Here is a 17612-nt window from a genome sequence, read left to right on the forward strand (position 1 = left end):
TCACGTTATTCCTGAAGCTATGTGCCACTGGATTAGTGAGAAAATATCAGCGACAATATAAGAATGATAAGTTGTTAAAAGAGACAGGGGCTGATATCACGGCCTGCAATGGGGGAATGGCATGAAGTGGAAAGATAAGGCAGAAAGGAGAGTAGGAAGGAGAAGAGGAGAGAATAGTGGAATGGGGAGACATTAAGAATGAAAAAGTGGTTGAGCCTTATGAGGTATGTGTGGCTAGTGGTAGAAGGGGGGTCTGTGTTTTGAGTCAAAGGGGGCCAATAAGTGGTTCAGAACTGGGGAGCACTGACAGAAGATAAAAAAAATAGATTGAACAGGGAATGGTAAATAAGATATTAATGCAGATAAGGAAGAAGACGTAGGGTTAACCGCATGAGAAGAAAATGACTAGCATTCTAAAATTTAGTAATGGAGACACACGGCTGGTTTATTGGGGTAATTGATAGGGCAGAAGTTGTTTTAGAAGGGGGGATTAATTAGGATGGATATCCTAGGAGCAGGATTAAATAAAAGGCATTGGATTGTGGTAGCCTGTGGAGTACTCTACAGGATCCTTCTCCTTCTCTCCACTGGGGTGCAACTATGGAGTAGGTGTATATAAATTTAGGGGGTGATGGGAAGTCTTGCCTCCAGCAAAGAAAAATGTTTGTGTGTTTTTGATGGTTCTTCAGCTCAATGGTTTAAGAAGTGGTGAGTTGAAGGAGTGTGCCACAATGACTTGTAGGTAAGCCATCTGAGACAGTAATTTGAATGATCAGAGCTTGGCATGCTACAACTGCACTAGAGCAGACATTGGAACATGCACTTTTAGCTTGCTAAAATTGGTATAAAAAGGAGACTGGCTTACTCTTTACATGCTTTCGTATGTAAGAACCAAATGATCTGGAAGGCAAATGGTGACAAAACAAAGAGCAGGACATCTGGTACATAAGTGTAGAAAACTAGAACATTTTGTGGCATTCTAACAATGGGGCTATTTTCCTCCACCAACAGGACATGAAGCAAAGTGTCCTATAGTTTAATGAGAGGCTGACAAAGCTGTCCAGGTAAATAAAAAAGTTTTGGCTTAGTCGGTATCTAGGACATACATTGAAGTACACAGCATACTTACATTGAGTTACTGGACTTTAGTTACAAGGGGAAATACATACTGAGGGCAAAAATGAAACAACATCAGAATCAAGGTCTCATTTCAGTAGTCTGGGAGAGAAGGAATAATTTAATTTAAGTGATACCATGGAAAATTTGAATACAAAGTAAAATGAGAGTCATCATTTGGAGATAGGTGAAGTAGGAATTGCTGTTGTGCTGTGCAGTGTTAGGATCTTCGGAATTAAGAAAAATTTGCTGCATTACCACTGCTAGCATTTCAGAAACAGGGGCCATTACACACATGTACCAACTTATGGCATCACTAGTATATAGGTTATGTTAAAAAATGCAAAGAAAGAGGACATGATTTGCTAGGATTCATAAGATTTAAGAATCATAGGATCATAGGTGATTACTAGGCTAATGGTGACAAGCAGCCTGTTTAAGCCTATCCATGTATTCCCATATATAAATGACAGGGTAAATTAACCAGGGGCATGTAGTTGTGATTAGGTGGCAGAGCATTTACAAGCTGCTTCTGTCCATCATGGGGATATGTGTGAGACCAGGAGTAAATTTTCAATTTAAAATCCATTGGTACAGGTTATATTTGAATAGGCTGAGTGATGAACTCTGCTTTGCATGAATGAAAAGCCTGTTCCAAAGCAGGGTCAGTCAGGAGCGGCCTTAGGTCAACTGGTACCCTAGTCAAAAGGGCTCCACAGTGCCCCCTACCACACCATCTGGTGCCCCCATCTTGGTCTACCTACACCAAGTAAATACTGGAAAAGTGCCCCTGCTACAGCGGTGCCCTAGGCGGCCGCCTAGTTGGCCTATGCCTAAGGTCGGCTATGGGGTCAGTCTCTGAGACACAAATCTGTCCCTCCAATGTGTTCTGTGTAGGTTTCAAATGAGGTATAGGACCTTATATTGGGTGTTTCTGATGCTATTAATTACTGATGTACAGCAAGTCCCTCTGTACTGGATCAAATGATGCTTTATAAACCTGGCACAGATCACCTCTCAATAGTCTATAAGACTGGGTATAAAAATAAGGCTTTGAGACAGCCTGTGTATTTCATGTACTTTACAGCTTGTTGTAGTCTTTTTGTAACCTTTTTTGTCAGTCCAGTTGCTGTATGTGCTTGGTATGTTACATGCCAGAGAGAGAACTGCATTCTATGATTGGTCTAATGAGGGCTGAGTACAGTGTAATAGTTATATATTTGGACCTTGATGCAATAACCTTGTTAATGAGTAGTGTAATATAGAATTATTTCCTTACAACAGAAGACACGTGGTAGTCAAAGACCAGTCACTGTGTACATATGTTCCCAACTCCCAAACTACTGAGCCTACTTTTAGGAGTGTACTGTCTGTGATAATTCTCCTGACAGGCCAACTTTCCAAAAATACTATTATGTATTTTTGGCATTCAGCTTTAGACCATAGCACTGGCATCAATTATTAGTTTGCAACAAACCCTCTTGGAGGATATTAGTGTCTTTGGAAAACTCTATAATCACACTGAGTCTGCATTCATGTGCAAATTTGGTCAACCAGAGGCCTTTAACATTAGCTCTGACTTTTGAAAAATAAGTCCAAAAAGGAGCAGCCTAAGCATCAAGCACTGAGTGACTCTGCTGGTAACTGGCCTTTTTGTGGAAGTAACATCCCCTACTTTAACTTCCTATGTGTTATCTGTGAGCCAGCTGACTACCCAATGGGTGACATAGGAATTTACTCCTAGCTTCGTGAGTGAACAATAACTGAATGAGGAATAGTGTCAAATGCTTTAGCCATGTCAAGATAAGCAGTGTGTACCACTGTGCCTTTAACTTTCTCAAAGAAGTCCACCAGGTTAAGCAGGCATGAGTTTTCCTTGCCAAATCCAAACTGTGTTGGATCCAGTGTCTGAAAGAGTTCCCTATGTCTTTATTTATAATATCCATGATAATTCTTTCCGTGGTCTTGCTTAGGAGCCTAGGCAGATTCATAGGTCTGTAATTACCTGGATCAGTAGATGGCCCGTCCTTGTGCACAGGAATAACTGTTACATTTCTCTATTCAATAGCCACAAAGCCAGCTTCATGTCATTTTTAATGCTATTCAGGGGTCAAAATGGGATATTATCAAGGCCCATAGATACCGTATTTTTTTACTCTGGAGAGTGCATCAAGGTCTTGTTCACTAGTGATAGCCAGGAGACTTATGGTCAAAGATATCTCATGGAAGGTGTCAAGAGGGGACAGTGGGGTGAAACTGGAGTTAAAATTGTCAGCTAGTAGATTTGCTGTATCCTCCAGCTCCATACAGGTGATTCCATTTACATTTAGTTCAGCACACTGTTGTATGTTACTTTTAGATAGCATACATAGCTGCGGATGGGTCTATGGTTGTCTTTTGCCTGTACAGCTATTTTTACCTCAAATTTAGCTTTGGTAGATTTGATAAAATCTCTTGAGTGGCTAATTTAGTTTGATGAGAAATATTTGCCTTGTTGGGCACTACAATTCCTTTTTTTTATATATCTTGTTGATATTGGGATTCCACCAGGGTGGTTTATCTTTGAGTTCGTCCTGTGCTTATTTTGGGTGGGAACAGTTGCTTTGATGCCATGAACAGTTCCACATAGGAAAGGATGTTGACATGGTTTGGGGAGGTTTGAAATGTTGGTGGTGCCACTCAGTAGTAGATGGTTTGCTTTGGAATAATTTCTGAATGTACTAGGGTTGAATCTGGTGGCAGGTTTTAGTTTGATTTCAAAGGAGGCAGCTTTATGATCTGACTTCACAACTGAGAATATAACACTTTGGTGAGTGTAAAGCTTTCCCAATTTGATGAGGGTCAGAGCAAGGATGTTGGCGACTGAAGTGGGGATATGAACTAGCTGGCCCAGAGTATATGTGTTGACAAAGTCTAGGAATCTTTGGGCCTGCACAATGGATATTTTTATTTATTTTTTATTTTATTTTACATTTGTTGACCGGGCTAGTCCAACTGGATACATATCCATTTTCAGCAGAGGCCCGGGGAGATAAGCTCCGTGCAGAAAAAAAAAATAGCAAAATAAAACATTTTTACAAACAATGTTGTTACAGGTTAATACATAAATTATCATAGAGGTCTAAGTACCTCCCATTTTAAAATTTGAGTACAATACTAAAAATAGGTCTAATATTATACTATAGTCTGGGAGAAATAGGTCTGGGATAAGAGGAAAATAAAACCTTTATATTTACAGAGAGTATTAGAAGTTAGGCTGGAAAAATCAAAGAGGACAGAAATACATCACAGTGCCAAAGGCAGGTAGTGGACAAAATTACAGAGGACAGAAATACTTTGTATTGCAGTAGGCAGGTACAGTTCAGATTGCAGGTAGAATACAGAAAGTCAAAATAAAAGAGGCATAAGTGTGTCTTTTACATATATTAAAGAGTTTCCAGACTGAGTAAGCTTAGGGGATGAACAGAAGGTTAAGGGATAGCAAAAAGGTCAATTGGCCAGAAGGAAGGTAGAGCTAGTTATAGGGAAATAATGGGTAGGGCAGTACCTGTTATGAGTAGAAAAAACTGATCAGTCAGGTTTAGTACAGGGGCATAGCCAGTGTGTTCTTAGGAAAAGTTTCAGTTTGTTTTTGAAAAGAGATGTGGAGGAAACTGAAGAAAGTTCACTGGGGAGAAGGTTCCAGGATTTTCCAACAGTGTTGCTGAAAAGAGAGTCCCCAGCCTTTTTATTAGATTTAGATGTGTTTACAAGAAGTTTGTGTGATGAGCGCAAGGATTTCAGATTCTTATAGGGATAGATGAGGTTAGTTAATATAGGAGTACTGGAAGGTTGGTAAAGAGTCTTATGGGCAATGGTTAGTTGGTAGAATTTAAGCAGATTCTGAATTTCTAGCCATCCAAGCTGCTTAAGATTATAGCAGTGGTGGGTTCTGAATGGGTTGCCAGTAGCAAACCTAGCAATGTTATTGTAGGAGATATCCAGTTTGGCGAGGTTATTTTTAGATAAATTAGTAAATATGGGTGAGGCATGGAGGAGTGTAGAGATTAAATGGGTGTAAGCAATAGTTTTTCTGACTGTTGGTGAAAGGAATGGTTTGATTCTGTAGAGAGAACCTAGCTTTTTATTGACAGTTTTTGTAGTATTGTTGATATGGGTGTCAAAGTTAAGATTGTTGTCTATGGTAATACCAAGTAGTTTAGTAGTTGTGTCAGGTGATATGGGAGTACCATTTGTGGATATTACTGAGAAATCAATTGGGATGGTCTTACGAGTAGGATTGAAAAGGAGGAGTTTTGTTTTTTTGGGGTTCAACAGAAGACAATGTTGTGTAAACCATTGTTCTACTGTATTAAATACTTCTTGGGTAAGGGAGTGAAGTTTAGAAGTTGATGTGGCTGTACATATAAGTGTAGAATCATCAGCGTACTGAACACATGTAGCTTGGGGGATTGCTAGATGAAGGTCATTGATAAATTTGGAGAAAAGAAGAGGACCTAATATGGACCCTTGAGGGACACCAATGTTAATGGGCAGGTGGGTAGATAGAGTGTTGTGCCAAAGTACTGCCTGTTGTCTGTTATCTAAATAGGATTGGAACCATTTAATAGTGAGTGTATCTGGTGAGAGGGATTTGAGGATATTTATAAGTATTTGGTGATTAACCATATCAAATGCCTTGGACAGATCGATAAATAGTGCTGAGGAGAGCATATTGGCATTTTGGTTTTTGTTAATACAGTCAGTAAAGGAAAGGAGGGCAGTAGTAGTGCTGTGGGATGGTCTGAAACCATGTTGACAGCTGGAAAGTAAGTTATTTTGGATTAGGTGGTCTAGCAGTTGCTTATGGATGCATTTTTCCATTAGTTTTGCCAAAGGTGAAAGTAGGGCTATGGGACGGTAGTTGGAGAAATCAGTAGATTTTCCACCTTTATGAAGGGGGATAATATGGGAGACTTTCCAGATGCTAGGGATGTGTCCTTCACTAATGGTTCTGTTAATCAGAATGGAAATGGGATAGGCGATGGATTTGGCTGATTTCTGTAGATATTCAGCTGGTAATTGATCTACTTTAGGAGAGCAAGTTTTAAGTTTTTGGATAAGGGAAATAAGCTTGACGAGCCTTGTCTGCAAAGCTATGGAGAGGATCATAATGGAACTCATAAATAAAGACATTGGGGACCTACAGACACTGGATCCTACCCAATTTGGCTTTGTCAAGGGCAGATCCTGCCTCTTGAACTTGGTCGACTTTTTCGAAACAGTCACTAAGGCCATTGATGAGGGTAAGGCAGTTCACACAGCCTACCTTGACCTAGCAAAAGCGTTCGACACAATACCCCACTTGGGCATCATAGAAAAGCTCACCAGCTTAGATGTAAACCCATATGTCACAAGATGGGTTGCAAACTGTTTCAAGGACAGAACACACAGGGTTAGAGTTGCTGGTGCCATGTCAGACTCTAAGCCGGTCACGAGCGGTGTCCCACAGGGCTCAGTCCTGGGCCCCTCTTGTTCGGCATTTATTTTTCTGAAGTGCAGGCAAACATAGGGGGATTGTGGCTGACAAAATTTGCAGATGACTGCAAACTGGGCACCATAATTGATACTCCATCAGACACAGACATCCTCCAGAAAGGTCTCATAGAAATGGATAACTGGTGCCAGAGCCATGGCCTTAAGCTAAATGCCAAAAAATGTATAGTCATACCCTTTGGGAAAAACAAGGTAACCCTAATTACCACATAGGTGGTAATCCATTAAACCGTTATCAGGGACCTGGGACCCAAGTTGACAGTAACCTCTCTTTTGACACTCACATTGCCAAAGTGGTTAGGAAGACCTTCTACATTGCCCACCTGATCATGAAGGATTCACATCCAGATCAAGAGAGGTCATTGTACCCTGTACTCTTCACTTATCAGACCAATGATTGAGTACGAATGTACCTTACCCGACACCTGCAGCAGTTGGAAAGACCCCAAAGTTCCTCACCAAAAGGATAAAGGGGCTCAAATATATGTCATGATGCCCGACTGAAGAAACTCCAGCTCTATTCAGTCGCATACCGTCTGCTCAGAGGTGATCTGTGCCTGACATACAAGGCCATGTCCAACCCGAATTAATGGACATGCTCCACCTCAAAAATCCAAATCCACCAGAGCCACACGAGAAAGAGACTTAAACCTCAACACGGATATAAATAGGACGTGCTAGAGGGACAGATTCATCACCCAGAGACTCCCTACACTATGGAACAGAATCCCAGTCCATGTGAGGCAGAGCCCCTCACTGACTCTGTTCAAGAGAAATCTTGACGAGTGGATGGGAGATCGTAGGTTTACCCCGGGAATCATCTCTGTATCACTGCTGGACAGAGGCACAGCAAACTAATGGGTATAGTATTCTCATCCTAAGGGATGGTGAAAGCCACACACACTCTGGCTAGGCTTTTAAATGCCCTAGGGCAGATAGCCTAGTATGAACCTATGAACCTATGAATATATGTTGTAGGGACGGGTTGGAAGAGAAAAGGAGGGGGTGGAGATGTGTTAGAGATAGGTAAAGTGAAATTATTAGGTGATAGGTGACTGGCAAGTGATTGAATGGCCTCAGTGAAAAAAGTATTAAAGGCATTGGCAGTGTGCTTTGGGTTCTCCTGGTCTGTGCCTTGTGGGTTAGGTGTAATGGAGTGACCTGGGTGTAATAGTTGGTTATTACTTGCCCAGAATTTTTGTGGGTTATTATGTTTAGTTTGCTGGAACTGTAAGTAGTAGTTTCTTTTATCAGACAGTATAGCTTTCTTAGTTTCATTTCTCAGTTGTCTAAAGTTTTGATCGTCAGCCGAGTTTTTAGTCATACGCCATTTGGCCCAGTATTTATTTCTAAGGTGGAGTTTTTGTTTGGTTTATTTTGACAGCTATGGGGCAGATTTAGTTTTGATTCTAATAGAGCGGTTTGGTGCATGGTTATCTAGGATGGTGAGGAATTTGGAATTAAAGTATTTGACAGCTTCCTCCAATGGGAGGTGTCTTAAGGGAGACCAATTGCATGCTCTTAGTTCACTTTGGAAGAGGTCAGGGTTAAAGTTTTTCTTGGATCTAATGGATATGACAGTGGGTGGAATGGTGGCATTGGTTTTATGCCTGATAATGTAGGTAAGTGAGTGGTCACTAATATCATCAGGGAGGGTTCCAGATTCATATATGTGGGGATGTTTTTTTATGAGTATCCAATCCAAGATACTCTCTTTCTTATTGGGCTTGTTTATCCTGGTAGGGGAGGTAATGATTTCAGAGAAACCAAATAGGTTTATGAGGGTGGTAGGTTGGCTGCTGCAACAGCTGTTCCAATCTGTGTTAAAATCACCTAGGATAATGGTTTCTTGGGGCAGGTTTAGTGATAGCCAGCAGAGGATATCTTCTATGGTGGTATTGTTATTGCCAGGAGGTAGATAAATACAGATAATATAGATGGATTTGAAAGTGTTGAGTTGAAGTTTGGAAATAAGAATTTCAGCAGTAGACTCTACAGGTGGTTTAAGGTCATATGTGGTGATCCGTTGACCTGATTTAAATAGGATAGCAATTCCCCCACCCTTCTTTGCTATATGGTCAGATCTATATATATTATATCCGGGTGGGGTGATTTCATTGTCTTTAGTTACAGGCTTTAACCAGGTTTCTGTTAAGCAGAGAATGTCGAAAGAGTAGACTTCTAAGAGAGCATGGAGTTGTGAGACTTTATTATTGATGCTACGTATGTTGAGGTGGGCTATGGAGAGAGTTTGTTGGCTGAGTAAGGGAATGTGTGTTGAATTGATTGGGATCGTGGAGTTGTGTGGTAGGAAGTGTCATTGGGCCAGGATTTGGGTGTATGTCTCCATCTTTTAATGAGAGGAGTTGTATAAGAGAGCCTAGAGTTGGGACTCTTCTGTATAGATGTGGAGATTTTCTGGGATTCTGATTGTAGTACCTAATGTGGACTGTTCTATGAAATCTAGACAGTAGATAGCTGGGTGTAGATGTTATGTTTACATGTTTTGTGAGTGCTGGTAGGTAAGAAGAGGTAATAAGCTTATTGGGGTTATGAATGTTTGGATGCAATGAGTGTTCATAGGAGGTAAGTATGTAGGCTAAAAGTAATGGTGGTAGAATAAGTAGCAGAAGTAACAGGTGAAAGTGTAAATGTGTTTGGACTGATGGTTTATACATTTGGATGGATTATTAGTTAGGTGTGTTGTTGTAGGTATGGGTGTATGGTAGTTGCTGACAGGGAAGAGCAAAAAAAAAGGAGGGTGTGGTTAGGAGAGAATAGGGAGTGGTTAGAGAAGGATGATAGGGGTGTGTGGCCAATGGTAAGGTAGCCTGAGAATAGTGGGAGGAGGAAAGGGTGTGAGTAAATAGTATAAGAGTAGGACCCCTGGGGGTGGGCGGGAATTGGGGGTAGGGAGCGGGTTAAAACAGGTAGTAAAACGGCTTGACAAGAAACAATCAGTAGAGCTGGATACTAAATGTAAGTTAGGTATGTCAGGAGTAGGTAAGAGCAGAGATAAGTAAGGAGTCTGTGATGGAATAGGTGGTTGTAGACAGTAGTAGTAAAGGGTGAGGAGAGAGTATAAAGGGGTGGTCTGGGAGATCCGAATTGTTAGGTAAGGAAACAAGAGAGCAGAAGGTAATCAGGAGGTGAAAGCTGGGTTAAGGGTGCCACCTAGTGGCCGGGTCTTCTACTGCAGGTGAGTTTGAGAGGGAGTTAGCTGGTTGTAGAACTGGGAGGGGGTGACTGCAAGTAATAGGGGTTACTGTGTAGGTTAGGAGGTAAGTGGGTAATAGTATTGTTAAGAGAGGGAGGTAGAGACTGCTGGCTGTCCTGGCCTAAAGCCTGCGTTTGATCCCCTAAAGGGTTTAGTACAATGGTTTACAATGTTACTGGCAGGATATAGAGACCAACAACATACTTTCTTGTTATCTTGAGACAGGATGCAGGGAATTTAGGCTGTGAGATGCCACTGCAGGGATTCTGATAGGGTTCTTTCCACAAGGCAGGTTGGTTTCAAGAGACTAGTGTGGGAATAGCACAGGAAGAGTATGGTACTGAGAGGAGAGAGAAGAGACAAAGTGGTGTAGGGAAAAAAAAGAGTTAGCACATGTTAAGGTAGGACTGGTACTATTTCACAATAGTTAACATAAAAACATAACATATATAGCGAGCATGTAAACATTCCCTTAAGAGTAGCAGCAATAGATATTACATTTAAACCAGCAGTTCAGCAAATTAATACTGTAGCAGGACACTGTTTTCAGGCTCAGTAGGACTATCATCCACATTTAAGATATAAGCTATAAACATACCCTATTCATTAATAGCAGCCATTAAAACCAGCAGTTCTAAAACAAACAGTACTATAGCTGGACCTTGTTTATAGGTTCAGTAGATCTTTCATCACATTTGAGACATAATCTATGTTAAGAAAATTACCACAGTAAAACACAATACAGCAAGAAATATCTAGGAAACAATACTGCCAGACTATGGAGGTATAGAATGCAGCAGTTAAATAGGGATAACACCATGAGAGATGCAAGAGTTTATGCTAGGCTACTGGGTCCCTTAAGAGCTAAGGAAGCGCTTAAAGTTGTAATGCGAGTATGCCAGCATTAGCGATTCAGCTCTTGGAACTATTCCGAGCTAGTGCATGGCTAAGGTACCCAGTGTGGTTAACAATGAAGTATGTCAGCTAAAATAAGCTACTAAAGGAGAAATAGTATGCAGCAGACAACCAGGCAGATACCCAAATATGTTTGTAATTGCGACTCAGTTCCTGGGACTCTCTGGAGCTAGAGAGAAGAAAATAAAGTTGCACAATGTGGTTATCAAGCAATTAATTATGCTACTAGAGCTACTCACTAGAGTAGTGTGTGCAACAGTCAACTAGGGCATTTACATGAAAATCTAGATCGGAGCATTAGGAGACCAGCTGTACATATAATTAATATAATTCACATCTAATTGTAGTATTTAGAGAGAGCAGGACAAATATTGAGCCACGACACATTCAGAGTGTCTCGGCTTTGCTGGCGTAGTATTAAAAGCCGTTTGCTGGCTTAATACAAGCAGTTCAGTGCAAGCATACTTAAAAATGGCTCCACGTGGGAGGCGTTGTACTAAAAAACCTTTTATGGGCTTAGAATCAAACAACTGAAATATTACAAGCCGTTTTCACGTTTATAACATGCAGTTAGGTTCGGGCATACTCAAAAGGGCTCCTCGTGGGTGGCGTTGGACTAAAAAGCCTTTAACTGGCTTAGATCAAACAACTGAATACAAAAAAGCCGTTTACAGGGCTAAATCATGCATTTAACTTCGGGCATACTCAAAAATGGCTCCACGTGGGAGGCGTTGTACTAAAAATGCCTATTATGGGCTTAGAACAGATGACTGAGTACAGGACGCTCAGAAATGGCTCCACGTGGGTGACACAATACAGAGATGCTGCAACAGGATTATAAAACATATATCAAAGAATGTAACAACTATAAGGCACACAGTTAATCAATTTAGCTTTAGGGAAGACTTAACTAACATCCAACAAATAACATATAAAGGAATGTAGCAACTGTAAGAGTACACAGTTAAACAATTCAGCTTAGGAAGACAAAAATAGCATCAGGCAATTACTACATACCGAGGCAAAAGACGCTGGGACAGGAGCAGACAGCAGTTAGGGCTTTACCAAGATATTAAAGATGGCGCCACATGTTTACTAGTTTATAGTGCAATAGTTGAATTCACCCAGGATTATATTGTTGTGTTGAATGCACAGTGACTCCAGTAAATTTAGGTGTATGGAATAGGTATCCTGGGTCATAATAGAGGGGAACCTATAGCTTGAAATGATATTGTATGAGGCTCTGCTTGTTGTTCAGCTGGACATGGAGTGGTTCAAGTGGGTCATGTTGCTTGAGCAATCTTGAGGTGTGACTGTTTTTTGATGAATATCGAGATACTTTCAACTTTTATCCCTTCCAGTGCAGTAGGTGGTCTAAATGTGATGTAGACATTGTAGTTTTGCACTGCTGGGGATCTCTTCATGGCTTTAAATCATGTCTCCATAACTACACAGACATCTACATTTTCCAGGGTAAGAGGGCTGGCAAGGAATGAAGTTTTCTGGTTAGATTCCTGGCATTGAGCAGTAATGCCTTCACATTGTCTCAGGTTTGTTGTGACTATGTTGGAAGGTTTATCAGCCAGGCATTGCCTAAAATGGCACTAGGGATGGGACAAAGTTTTCACCAATATTCAAAAGCCTAAAGGGGACAAGTGCAGGTCATCTTCGGTGAAGCAGTGCAAAGCAGCAGTCCTCTCAAACCTAGTACATTCAGATTCAACCCTAGTACATTCAGAAAATATTCTGCATATTCATTTATCAATCACCCTATCCAGAACTTTCATGCAATGTGATAGGGGTTTGATGCCTCTGTACTATCCACAGTTCTAGATGTCCCCTTTGTTCTTGTACACTGGCATAAGTATGCTTATTCTCTAGTCATCTGGAATGCACCTTTCTCACCACACTGCTATGGGTACCCTCAGGAGTCATTTCTCCTCTATCTTACCCAGCATCTTTAACATATCTACTGTGACCTCCTCTGAACCCACTTGTCCATAGCGCTTTCCCTGACTTCATTTTCATTAGCACTATTCTTACTTCTTCCAGGGTGGGCTCCTTTTCTTTTCTCATTGTAGGCTGTGTTTGGGGAAGTACAGCTTCTGTGGGGTTTTCTTAATTCAGAAGCTGCTGGAATTACCCCTTCCATCTGCCTTTGATGTCCTGTGGACTGGTGAGCAGGTTGTAGCTGGCATCCTTTAGGAAGGGTGTCTGACTATTTTCTTTATCTGTCTGTCTTTGCCTTGCAACCTGATATGTTTCTTTATGCCACCTACTGAGTCACTATCCATAAGCTGGTAGAGTGTCACCAATGCCCTGTTCTTTGCTACTGCAACTCCTTTCTTAGCCTCTTTGCTAGCCAACCAATATTCCTTCCTAGTCTGATCCATCTTTTCTTTCTCCAACTTTTTCTTGTACTCTTTATTTCTTTCTTTCTTTTGATGTCTTCCTGGACTTCTGCATTCCACCTCCAGCTTTCCTTATGTACCTTATTTGCATACCTGGCTCAGCCACATATCTGTCCTCGAACATACTGTTTTGAGGCACTGCCGTTATTCTTCATCACCACCTATGTCAGCCTCTTCTTGGAGTGCTAGAGCCCTGACTAATTCCCTAAACTGTTGTACTTTCTTTTCAGTCAACTTCTAGGTCTTCAGCCTGGTCTCTGTTGACCTTAGAGCCTTCTCTGACCACTGCTTGTTGCTGATTTCAGCAACCATGGATTTCTGCTGTGGGACAACTGTTTCACTGGGAATCACTTTGCAATCACTGATTCTACCCCAGTGCCATTTCTTTACTAGGAAGTCTACCTGCATTGCATGTTGGCCAGTCTTGTATGTTATTTTGTGATTGTCTCTCTTTCTGAACCATGTGTTGCCTACTATCGAGGCATTTATCAGACAGAAGTCTAGAATACTGTCCCCTCCTTTATTCCTGTTGCCTCACCCATGTTGACCCAGGAAGTCCTTATATCAACACCAATTCATGTTGTCCTGCTTTATGTAGTAAGTCTTACAACTGCTGTCTGAATTTGCTCTTCTCTTCACTGTCACAATCCCACTGTAGAGTGTAAACTGAGATTATGCATACTAACCTATCATTTGGCTGGAATCTGATAGCAATAAGTGTGTCAATAATTCTGATGGCATTCTTCACTTCCTTCTGAAGGCTATCTCTCTCAGCACAATTCCCACAACATTTCTACCCTGTCCTCCCTCCTGAGTAGTAGACTCTGAATCCCAAGCCAAGTGTCTTTGTTGCACTGCTCTTCCATCTTATTTCTTGGATACACAGGATGTCCAGCCTTTTCCATACCATCATGTCATCCAATATAGGTTTCAGTGACCCCACATTAAGTGTAGCAGTTCTTAGTTCATGTTTGGCAGTTTGATAGGTTTTACATACAGCTTTCACTTAACAGAGCTATCCCAGGTAACACAGGCAGATCAACTGGACTCCAGACAGCTAGTAGCTTATTGACCCAGTAGCTGGCACACATTGGCCAATACACATACACATATATCCTCTCACCATTAGCATGGGTCCCTGGCGTAGCTCAAAGTAGGCCAAGTCCTCAACTTACTTATTACTGGCAAATACCCATGTGATATTACAAGTGGCTAGCCTTACCACGGCACACAGTCTGTGATGCATGTTTTCCTGTCTTGAGGATATTGTGCACCACAGTAGATGCCTAAAGCAATTGGTCTGTATAACTCTTCCCCTATAATGGAACCATATAGAGTTTGTGCTGCTACATACAGTTCCATTCATTGGTGAGTTTGAGATGGAAGCACTCAGTATGTTTTTCAGAGGTGAGAGAAACTCCACAGAGACACAGGGAGAAAATGCAAAGTGCAAACAGGTGTTGGCTGGAGATCATGATCAAACCTTGTACCTTGCACATGGGAGGCAATGACCTTAAACATTATGCCAGTTCTGTTAGATGTTTTGCACAAAACATAATTGGTAGATGTAGTGGTTATATAAGAGAACCTTGTCAACAGGGGCACTGAATAGTTACATATCTTACACATTGTATCTGTTCTTTTAAGAATTTGATGGTTGCCCCTACAGTAAATATTAGACAGTTGTTGCATAGTTTCAGGATGCCGATATCCATCAGCTGGTTGGAGAGACAGAAAAAAAGTCTTATTGATGGTTTTGGTTAGATTATAAGGGGAAAAGGCCATAAGTTTGAAGTTTGTCTATGCACAAACCACAGTAGTTGAGAAGTCTAAGGGTTTTACAGAAGGCTTGCTTGGATGTTATTGAACTAAGAACTATATTGCTAGTGTGGTCTTACAGAGCACAACTAATCTGGTGCAAGCCAAGTGCTCGCTGGAATACCTGTCACTCAGGAATTATCTGACACTGTACTTTTATTGAGAACATTGGATTCTAATAGCCTGCATCTATACAGGGTACTGTTGAACCCTGCTGTTAGATGAGCTGTGTCACACAAATGCGACAACTTTATACAGGCACAGAAAGTTAGTAAACAATCAAAACTATTGCACTGGTCAATCACAAACGTACTCTGAGGTTTCTACAGTGATTTGCAGCTCAGAAGAGACCAGCCAACCCTCAACTGCCACTAGAGTGCAAATCTAAATCTTTCTGATATAAAACCATTGTATGAGAGTGCCCAAAGGGCAAAATCACAACAATCCCCATAGCAAAACTACAAGCATTCTTACAATTTTAAAATGTGGAACAGAAAAACCCATCAGTTACCAAATGGAAAATCAGCAGTACTTTAAATTCTAAAAGAGTGCAGAAATACAAAAATATAATTCATAACTACAATAGCAGCATGTAAATATATCAAGGAAAAGTGCAATTCAGCTATGCAGTAGACTTATCTAACCTGGATGGTTTTGGAATGAAGCAGATACACTCAAATCACAATGGGATGATTGTCAAGCATTGGTCAGCTCTGCTGATTCAACAAAGGCAATTTCAATGAGCAGTATTTGTATGAAGTAAAATCACTGAAAACTACTTTCACTGAATCTGAAAGTAAGATTGTTTGTGGTGCAAACTGCTTGAATTCCTCATATGGGGGACCCCCCAAACTTATATATACTAACTCCATGTCATATAACAGTGGGGAAAAGTGCATTGTCAATTAGCACTGGAAGTGCTGTAAATACTAATTGTTGACTATACTGAAAAATAAATATTACAGCACCATTATAACACTTTACATACATAAGTAACAAAAAGATTTAGGTAGACAGACTAATGTTCATTAGTGTAGGTAATATGCTATGTATAGTTATACAAGGATAGAGGAAAGATGCTTGTGATTGATTTATTACAGACTGGTTTAAAAGTAAAGCAAAGAGACTAAAACATAAAATCTGACACAAAATATTAATTTATTGCAAATACATTATCAATAAATAGCAAGCATTATATGGGAAACCATGAAAAAATATGCAGGATAAAGTAAGTATCTTTGCTGAGTGGCAAGCCGCATCTGGTCAGATCAACACAGATATTTCTTTATGTAGAAGTCTATGGACAGAAAACATCACTGTCAGCTCTGTCATTTATGAACTCCAAAATTAAGTATTACAGTAGGCAGTTACTGCTTTTAAGAAAGTTATATTTGAGTATCTGATCGGCATACATCCTGGTTTCCCATTGTACAGACCTTCCCCTGCCTTATTCAGTCCCATCTGTAGAGTAGTGTATAGCCCAGTCTCTATCACACAGTAATGTCCTACATGATTTGATTCCATCAGCGGATTAGCATCATGACGAGTTTCTTATCGCCCAGCAGTCTGTATCCATAACTGGATTCATCAGCAGCAATGAAAACATTACAAGAAACTATTTCTTCTGCCTGTAGGGGTACCTATTTCACAGAGTCACTCTGTGAGCACTGGAATAAAGAACTGATAACATATAGTTTAGCATTCTAATGTAAGACGAGAACTGATATACAACAATCTGTGCATTTTTGTTCTATTGATGCACAGTTTATAACTGATTTTCTTAGATAATTAAAACAGTTCCTGATTTACTTTCTGAGTTGCCACTTAGCAAGGAAACAACATGACAGCAATTAACAGTTAATAGTGTGAGTGTGCCCCCCCCAAAAAAAAGAGGTGAACCACAAGTTGTGCATTAATATCCTCATGGCTATCATTTCTTTTTGCATACATGTTTCATCCCTTCATTCCTTATAGTGCTCGCACACTCACACACACACGTGCACATGCTTGTGAGCACACACACACACACACACACACACACACACACACACACACACACACACACACACACACACACACACACACACACACACATACTCGCACAGCATTGTGTAATACTGCTTATACCACATTCTGTTTTTTGATCCTTTAAGTGTATCATCAAAGGGAGGAGGGCAGAAGCAGGAACAGAAGTGACAGACTAAGATGTTGGGCTTTCAGTTAGTAGGCAGTAAAATAAGAAGTAACATGGACTGGAATGAATTTCAAAAGGTATGGAACTTGTGGTGCCATTTTAAGTTGGAAACTGTAGAGTTTTTTGCTAGAACATCTTATGAGGTAGAGGAAATGTCATAGTTTAAATCTTGGGAGTTGAGAGGACAAGCCTGAGTCAACATTTTGCTTCAGCTATACTGCACATAGCACAGTATATCATTTTAAGACCATGAGCTACTAAAGAGCTTAATGCTGTAGTCCTCTTTGATTACTCATTTCAGACTTATATATTTTTGTGAATGAGCAATTCACTTAACCAAACACTACTCCAAATCACCCCTGTTAAAAGGAATAAACAAGCACTTACTAATGGCAAATATTGGCTT

The sequence above is a fragment of the Protopterus annectens genome, chromosome 6.part0, assembly GCF_019279795.1.
Source record: "Protopterus annectens isolate FY-2018-M chromosome 6.part0, PAN1.0, whole genome shotgun sequence".
NCBI lineage: Eukaryota > Metazoa > Chordata > Ceratodontiformes > Protopteridae > Protopterus > Protopterus annectens.